Source organism: Procambarus clarkii, chromosome 13, assembly GCF_040958095.1.
Source record: "Procambarus clarkii isolate CNS0578487 chromosome 13, FALCON_Pclarkii_2.0, whole genome shotgun sequence".
Taxonomy (NCBI): domain Eukaryota; kingdom Metazoa; phylum Arthropoda; class Malacostraca; order Decapoda; family Cambaridae; genus Procambarus; species Procambarus clarkii.
In genome coordinates this window covers 45,157,750-45,167,315 of record NC_091162.1, presented here as the reverse complement: position 1 = coordinate 45,167,315, position 9,566 = coordinate 45,157,750, and the positions used below count along the sequence as shown (strand labels likewise).

Below are 9,566 nucleotides of genomic sequence, written 5' to 3'. Positions count from 1 at the left end.
CCTAGCACCATGTTCCAGCATGGCTGAACCTAGCACCGAGTCCCAGCAGGGCTGACCCTAGCACCGTGTTCCAGCATGGCTGTCCCCAGCACAGTGTCCCAGCATGGCTGACCCTAGCACCGTTTCCCAGCATGGTTTTCCCTAGCACAGTGTCCCAGCATGGCTGTCCCTAGCACCCTGTCCCAGCATTGTTGCCCCCTAGCAAAGTGTCCCAGCATAGGCTGACCCTAGCACCATGTCCCAGCATGGCTCACCCTTGCACCGTGGTGTCCCAGTATGGCTATCCCTAGCACCGTGGTGTCCAAGTATGGCTGTCCCTAGCACCGTGGTGTCCCAGTATGGCTGTTCCTACCACCGTGGTATCCAAGTATGGCTGTCCCTAGCACCGTGGTGTCCCAGTATGGCTGTCCCTAGCACCGTGGTGTCCCAGTATGGCTGTCCCGAGCTCCGTGTCCCAGCGTGGCTATCCCTAGCACCGTGTCCCATGATGGCTGACCCTAGCACCGTGTCCCAGCATGGCTGTCCCTAGCACCGTGTCCCAGCATGGCTATCCCTATCACCGTGTCCCAGCATGGCTCTCCCTAGCACCGTGTCCCAGCATAGCTGTCCCCAAAACAGTGTCCCAGATTGGCTGACCCTAGCACCGTGTCCCAGGATGGCTGACCCTAGCACCGTGTCCCAGCATGGCTGTCCCTAGCACTGTGTCCCAGCATGGCTGTCCCTAGCACCGTGTCCCAGCATGGCTATCCCTATCACCGTGTCCCAGCATGGCTCTTCCTAGCACCGTGTCCCAGCATAGCTGTCCCCAACACAGTGTCCCAGATTGGCTGACCCTAGCACCGTGTCCTAGCATGGCAGACCCTAGCACCGTGTCCCAGCATAGCTGTCCCTAGCACCGTGTCCCAGCATAGCTGTCCCTAGCACTGTGTCCCAGCATGGCTGATCCTAGCACCGTGTCCCTGCATGGCTGACCTTAGCTCCGTGTTACAGCATGGCTGTCCCTAGCACAGTGTTCCAGATTGGCTGACCCTAGCATCGTGTCCCCGCATGGCGGTCCACTGCACGGTGTCCCAGCATTGCTGACCGTAGCACGATGTCCCAGCATGGCTGAACCTAGCACCATGTTCCAGCATGGTTGTCCCTAGCACATTGTCCCAGCATGGCTGACCCTAGCACCGTGTCCCAGCGTGGCTGTCCCTAACACCGTGTCCCAGATTGGCTTACCCTAGCCCCGTGTCCCAGCATGGCTGATCCTAGCACCGTGTCCCAGCATGGCTGTCCCTAGCCCCGTGTCCCAGCACATGTTCCCCAGCACCGTGTCCCAGCATGGCTGACCCTAGCACCGTGTTCCAGCATGGCTGTCTCTTGCACAGTGTCCCAGCATGGCTGAACCTAACACCATGTTCCAGCATGGTTGTCCCTAGCACATTGTCCCAGCATGGCTGACCCTAGCACCGTGTCCCAGCGTGGCTGTCCCTAGCACCGTGTCCCAGATTGGCTTACCTTAGCCCCGTGTCCCAGCATGACTGATCCTAGCCCCGTGTCCCAGCATGGCTGTGCCTAGTCCCGTGTCCCAGCACATGTTCCCCAGCACCGTGTCCCAGCATGGTTCACCCAAGCACCGTGTCCTGGCATGGCTGTACCTAGCAATGTGTCCCAGTATGGCTGTCCGTAGCACCGTGTTCCAGCATGGCTGTCTCTTGCACAGTGTCCCAGCATGGCTGACCCAACACGGTGTCCCAGGATGGCTGCTCCTAGCACCGTGTCCCAGCATGGCTGTCCCTAGCCCCGTGTCCCAGCATAGTTGTCCCCAGCACCGTGTCCCAGCATGGCTGACCCTAGCACCGTGTTCCAGCTTGGCTGAACCTAGCACCGTGTCCCAGCATGGCTGACCCTAGCACCGTTTCCCTGCATGGTTGTCCCTAGCACAGTGTCCCAGCATGGTTGTCCCTAGCACCGTGTCCCAGCATTGTTGCCCCATAGCACAGCGTCCCAGCATAGGCTGACCCTCGCACCGTGTCCCAGCATGGCTCACCCTAGCACCGTGTCCTGGTATGGCTGTCCCTAGCTCTGTGTCCCAGTGTGGCTTTCCCTAGTACCGTGTCGCAGCATGGGAATCCCAAGCACCGTTTCCCAGCATGGCTGACCCAAGCACCATGTCTCATCATGGCTGCTCTTAGCACAGTGTCCCAGTATAGCTAACCCTAGCACCGTGTCCCAGCATGGTTGTCCCTAGCACCATGTCACAGCATTTTGTAACTTGCACCGTGTCCCAGCATGGTTGTCCCTAGCACCGCGGTGTCCCAGCAAGTTAAAAAAAGGAACATTATTCTAACAATTCGTTTGAATTACATCACTACTCTAGCCTTTATACCAGAGTGGCCTTCATAGCTCAGTGGCTAGAGCGCTGGTCTAGTAAACCAGAGGTCGAGAGTTCGATCCTCTCTGAAGGCATCGACAAATTTCTATTTTAATTCGAATACTTCAATTTATCCTTGTTTTCACAGCCCGTTTCAACGAGGGTTGCCAACGTCAATAATCGGTCGTACTAAACTACCCTAACCTCAGAGCTCTAGTATAATAAGGATCATCACCAAGTAATGCATAGTTAGGATTTTCTCCCCAGTAGTGTATAGTGAGGATCTTCACCCGGTAGTGTATAGTGAGGATCTTCACCCGGTAGTGTATAGTGAGGATCTTCACTCGGTAGTGTATAGTGAGGATCTTCACCTGGTAGTGTATAGTGAGGATCATCACCCAGTAATGTATAGTGAGGATCTTCACCAGGTAGTGTATAGTGAGGATCATCACCCGGTAATGTATAGTGAGGATCTTCCCCCCAGTAGTGAATAGTGAGGATCTTTACCCAGTAGTGTATAATGAGGATCTTCACCTCGGTAGTGAACAGTGAGGATCTTCACACGGTAGTATAAAGTGAGGATCTTCACCCCGGTAGAGTATAGTGAGGATCTTCACCCGGTAGTGTATAGTGAGGATCATCACCTGGAAGTGAATAGTGAGGATCTTCACCCAGCAGTGTATAGTGAGGATCTACACCCGGTAGTGTATAGTGAAGATCTTCACCCAGTAGTGTATAGTGAGGATCTTCACCCCGGTAGTGTATAGTGAGGATCTTCATCTGGTAGTATACAGTGAGAATCTTCACCTGGTAGTGTACAGTGACGATCTTCACCCGGTAGTGTATAGTAAGGATCTTCACCCGGTATTGTATAGTGAGGATCTTCATCTGGTAGTGTATAATGAGGATCTTCACCTGGTGCTATATAGTGAGGCTCTTCACCTGGTAGTGTATAGTGAGGATCTTCACCCAGTAGTGTATAGTGAGGATCATCACCCCGTAATGTATAGTGGGGATCTTCACCCTGGTAGTCTATAGTGAGGATCTTCACCCGGTAGTGTATAGTGAGGATCTTCACCCGGTAGCGTATAGTGAGGATCTTCACCCGGTAGTGTATAATGAGGATCTTCACTCGGTAGTGTATAGTGAGGATCTTCACATTGTAGTGCATAGTGAGGATATTCACCAGGTAGTGTATAGTGAGGATCTTTACCCGGTAGTGTATAATGAGGATCTTCAACTGGTAGTTTATAGTGAGGATCTTCACCCGGTAGTGTATAGTAAGGATCTTCACCTGGTAGTGTATAGTGAGGATCTTCACAGGGTAGTGTATAGTGAGGATCTTCACCCCAGTAGTATATATTGAGGATCTTCACCCGGTAGTGTATAGTGAGGATCTTCACTTGGTAGTGTATAGTGAGGATCTTCACATTGTAGTGCATAGTAAGGATCTTCACCCGGTAGTGTATAATGATGATCTTTAACTGGTAGTGTATAGTGAGGATCTTCACCCGGTAGTGTATAGTGAGGAACTTCACCTGGTAGTGTATAGTGAGGATCTTCACACGGTAGTGTATTGTGAGGATCTTCACCCCAGTGGTGTATAGTGAGGATCTTAACACGGTAGTGTATAGTGAGGATCTTCACCCCAGTAGTGTATAGTTAGGATCTTCACCCGGTTGTGAATTGTGAGGATCTTCACCCGGAAATTTATAGTGAGGATCTTCTCCCCGGTAGATTAAAAAAGTAAGTAGAAACAGAGCAATGCAAAAGATTTACAGTGACCACAACACAGCAGTTGCAACATCAGGATCTGCGGGTTGGTACAATAATTCAATCAACTACGAACCACTTAGTTTGATGAAAGGGAGCAGTAGAGAAACAAAAGTACATTTACATCGCATCAGGTTTGGTTACCCATGTGTATGGGAAATAGGCTTACAGGTTCCGGAAGAAAAGAGGAAATGGCAGCACTATGGAGAAATGCCCGAGAGACCACAGGAACATTATCTAACACAGTGCACAGTTACAAACTCATTAAGATTTCAATTTAGATTAAACAGAGCAGAAGAAGTTGTTAAACACGTATGGCAAAATCTTTCTGAAGCGACCTTACGAGTCATACATACTCATACTCCGCCCAAGTAAAAAAGAAACAAGCAACACTTAGTGGGCCAGCCAGAGGCTTAGGGCCCGTGCAGGAATATCCCTACAAAAAAAATCACCGCGGTAGTGTAAAGTGAAGATCTTTACCTGGAAATGTATATTGAGGAGCTTTACCCGGTAGTGTGTAATGAGGATCTTCAACCGGTCGTGTATAATGAGGAACTTCACCCACTAGTGTATAGTGAGGATCTTCACCAGGTAGTGTATAGCGAGGATCTTCGACCAGTTGTGTACAGTGAGGATCTCCACCCGGTCGTGTATAGTGAGGATCTTCACCCCGGTAGTGTATAGTGAGGACCTTCACCCGGAAGTGTATACTGAGGATCATCACCCAGTAGTGTATATTGAGTATTTTCACCCGGTAGTGTAGTAAAGATCTTCACCCGGTTGTGTATAGTTAGGACCTTCACCCGGTAGTGTATAGTGAGGATCTTCACCCAATTGTGTATAGTTAGGATCTTCACCTAGTAGTGTATAGCAAGGATCTTCACCCGGTAATGTATAGTATCATCACACGGTAATGTAAAGTGAAGATCTTCATCTCGGTAGTGTAGAGAGAGGATATTCACCCCTGGTTATGTATAATGAGGAACTTCACTAGGTGGTGTATAGTGAGGATCTTCACCTGGTAGTGTGTAGTAAGGATCTTCACCCGGTAGTGTTTAGTGAGGATCTTTACCCGGTAATATAAAGTGAGGATCTTCACCCCGGTAGTGTATAGTGAGGATCTTCACCCCTTTAGTGTACTGTGAGAATCTTCACCCGTTAGTGTACATTGATGATCTTTACCTGGTAGTGTATAGTGAGGATCTTCACCCGGTAATGTATAGTAAGGATCATCACAGGGTAATGTAAAGTGAAGATCTTCATCCCGGTAGTGTATAGTGAGCATCATCACCCGGTACTGTATAGTGAGGATCTTCATCCGGTAGTGCATAGTTAGGATCTTCACTCGGTAGTGTATAGTGAGGTTATTCACCCCCCAGCAGTGTATATTGAGGATCTTCACCCGGGTATATAGTGAGGATCTTCACCCCAGTTGTGTATAGTGAGGATCTTTACCCGGTAGTGTATAGTGAGAATCGTATCAAGGTAGTGTATAGTGAGATCTTCACCCGGTAGTTTATAGTGAGGATCTTCACACAGTAGTGTATAGTGAGGACCTTCACCCTGTAGTGCATAGTGAGGATCTTCACCAGGTAGTGTATAGTGAGGATCATCACATGGTAATGTAAATTGAAGAGCTTTACCCAATTAATGTATAGTGAGGATCTTCACCCGGTTGTGTATGGTGAGGCTCTTCACCCCGGTAGTGTATAGTGAGAATCTTCACCCGGTAGTGTATAGTGAGGATCTTTACCAAGTAGTGTATATTGAGGATCTTCATCTGGTAGAGTATAGTGAGGATCTTCTTCTAGTAATGTACAGTAAGGATTATCATAGGGTAATGTAAAGTGAAGATCTTCACCCCGGTAGTGTATAGTTAGGATCTTTACTCGGTAGTGTATAGTAAGGATCTTCACCCGGTAGTGTATAGTTAGGATCTTCACTCGGTAGTGTATATTGAGGATCTTCACTCGGTAGTGTATATTGAGGATCTTCACTCGGTAGATCATAGTAAGGATCATCACCCAGTAATGTAAAGTGAAGATCTTCACAACGGTAGTGTATAGAAAGGATCATCACCCGGTAGTAAATAGTGAGGATCTTAACCCGTTAGTGTATATTGAGATCTTCATCCGGTAGCTTATAGTGACGATCTTCACCCTGTAGTAAATAGTGAGGATCTTCACCCTGTAGTGTATAGTGGGGATATTCACCCGGTAGTGTATAGTGAATCCGCCACATGGTAATTTAAAGTTAAGAGCTTCACCCCAGTATTGTATAGTGAGGATCTTCACCCGGCAGATCGTAGTAAGGATCATCACACGGTAATGTAAAGAGTGTATCTTCACCCCATTAGTGTATAGTGAGGATCTTCACCTGGTAGTGTATAGTGAGAATCTTCATCCAGTAGTGTATACTGAGGATCTTCACCCTGTAATGTATAGTAAGTATCATCACACGGTAATGTAAAGTGAAGATCTTCACCCCGGTAGTGTATAGCGACGACCTTCACCCGGTAGTGTAGAGTGAGGATCTTTACCTGGTAGTGTATATTTAGGGACTTTACTCGATAGTGTATAGTGAGGATCTTCCCCCCCAGCAGTATATATTGAGGATCTTCACCCGGTAGTGTATAGTGAGGATCATCACATGGTAATGTAAAGTGAAGAGCTTCACCCCTATATTGTATAGTGAGGATCTTTACCCGGTAGATCATAGTAAGGATCATCACACAGTAATGTAAAGTGAAGATCTTCTATCCTGTAGAGCATAGTAAGGATCTTCACCCGGTTGTGTGTATAGTGAGGATCCTCACCTGGTAGTCTATAGTGAGGGTCTTCATCCAGTACTGTATAGTGAGGATCTTCACCCGGTAATGTACAGTAAGTATCATCACACGGTAATGTAAATTGAAGATCTTCACCCCTTTTGTGTATAGTGACGATCTTCACCCGGTAATATATAGCGAGGATCTTCACCCTGGTAGTGCATAGTGAGGATCTTCACCCTGCTTTGTATAGTGAGTATCTTCACCCGGTAGTGCATATTGAGGATCTTTTCCCAGTAGTGTATAGTTAGGCGCTTCACTCGGTAGTGTATATTTAGGATCTTCACCCAGTAGATCATAGTAAGGATCATCAAACAGTCAAGTGAAGATCTTCACCCCGGTAGTGTATAGTGAGGATCTTCACCTGGTTGCGTATAGTGAGGATCTTCACCAGGTAGTGCATAGTTAGGATCTTCAATCGGTGATCATCTCTATACAATGAGGATCAGTGTATAGTGATGATCTTCACCCCGGTAGTGTATATTGAGGATCTTCACCCGGTAGTGTATAGTGGGGCTCTTCACCCGGTAGTGTGTGGTGAGGATCTTCACTCCGGTAGTGTACAGTGAGGATCTTCACCCAGTAGTGTATAGTTTGCATCTTCACTCGGTAGTGAATAGTGTGGATCTTCACGCCCAGCAGTGCATATTGAGGATCTTCACCCGTTAGTGTATAGTGAGGATCTTCTCTGGGCAGTGTACAGTGAGGATCTTCACCTCAGTTGTGTATAGTGAGGATCTTCATATGGTAGTGTATAGTGAGGATCTTCACCCGGTAGTGTATAGTGAGGATTTTCATCCGGTAATGTATAGTGAGGCATCTTCACCCAGTAGTGTATAGTGAGGATCTTCACCCTGTAGTGTATAGTGAGGATCATCACCCTGTAGTGTATAGTGAGGATCATCACATGGTAATGTAAAGTGAAGAGCTTCACCCTGGTAGTGTATAGTGAGGGTCTTCAACCGGTAATATATAGTGATGATCTTCACTGCGGTAGTCTATATTGAGGATCCTCACCCAGTAGTTTAGTGAGGATCTTCAAACGGTAGTGTATAGTCAGGATCTTCTCCTGGTAATGTATAGTAAGGATCATCACAGGGTAATGTAAATTGAAAATATTCACCCTAGAAGTGTATAGTGAGGCTCATCACGCGGTAGTGTATAGTGTGGATCTTCAACCAGTAGTGTATAGTTAGGATCTTCACTCAGTAGTGGATAGTGAGGATCTTCATCCCCAGCAATGCATATTGAGGATCTTCACCCGGAAGTGAATAGTGAGGATCTTCTCTCGGTAGTGTACAGTGGGGATCTTCACCTCAGTTGTGTATAGTGAGGGTCTTCACTCGGTTGTGTAAAGTGAAGATCTTCAACCGGTAGTGTACAGTGAGGATCTTCACTCGGTAGTGTATAGTGAGGATCTTCACCCAGTAATTTAGTGAGGATCTTCACCCGGTAATGTATAGTAAGGATCATCACAGTGTAATGTAAAGTGAAGATCTTCCTCTCAGTAGTGTAGAGAAAGGATATTCACCCCTGGTTATGTATATTGAGGATCTTCACTAGGTAGTGTATAGTGAGGATCTTCACCCGGTAGTGTATAGTGAGGATCTTCACCCGGTAGTGTATAGTGAGGATCTTTACCCGGTAATATATTGTGAGAATCTTTACCCAGTAGTGTATTGTGAGGATCTTCACCCAGTAATGTATAGTAAGGATCATCACAGGGTAATGTAAAGTGAAGATCTTCACCCCGGTAGTGTATAGTGAGGATCATCACCCGGTAGTGTATAGTGAGGATCTTCACCCGGTAATGTATAGTTAGGATCTTCACTCTGTAGTGTATAGTGAGGATCTTCACCCCAGCAGTGTATATTGAGGATCTTCACCCGGGTATATAGTGAGGATCTTCTCTCGGTAGTGTATCGGGAGAATCTAAACCCAGTAGTGTATAGTGAGATCTTCACACAGTAGTGTATAGTGAGGACCTTCACCATGTAGTGTATATTGAGGATCTTCACCAAGTAGTGTATAGTGAGGATCTTTACCCGGTAATATATAGTGAGGATCTTCACCACAGTAGTGTATAGTGAGGATCTTTACCGGTAATTTATAGTGAGGATCTTCACCACAGTAGTGTATAGTGAGGATCTTCCCTCCTCTTGTGAATAGTGAAAATCTTCACCCGTTAGTGTATATTGATGATCTTTACCCGGTAGTGTATAGTGAGGATCTTCAACCGGTAATGTATAGTAAGGATCATCACAGGGTAAAGTAAAGTGAAGATCTTCACCCCGGTAGTGTATAGTGAGGATCATCACCCAGTAGTGTATAGTGAGGATCTTCACCCCCCAGCAGTGTATATTGAGCATCTTCACCCGGGTATATAATGAGGATCTTCTCTTGGTAGTGTATAGTGAGGATATTCTCTTGGTAGTGTATAGTGAGGATCTTCACCCCAGTTGTGTATAGTGAGGATCTTCACCCGGTAGTGTATAGTGAGATCTTTACACAGTAGTGTATAGTGAGGACCTTCACCCAGTGGTATATCTTTAGGATCTTCTCATAATAGATCATCGTAAGGATCATCACACGGTAATGTAAAGTGAA

General features: G+C 46.9%; 1 non-coding gene across 1 annotated transcript; it reads left to right on the top strand.

Annotated features, from left to right (window-relative positions):
- Window positions 1-2,381: 2,381 nt before the first annotated feature.
- Window positions 2,382-2,454, top strand: TRNAT-AGU (transfer RNA threonine (anticodon AGU)). Its single transcript has one exon. It is a non-coding gene; the product is annotated as a tRNA-Thr (tRNA).
- The last annotated feature ends 7,112 nt before the right edge of the window (window positions 2,455-9,566 follow it).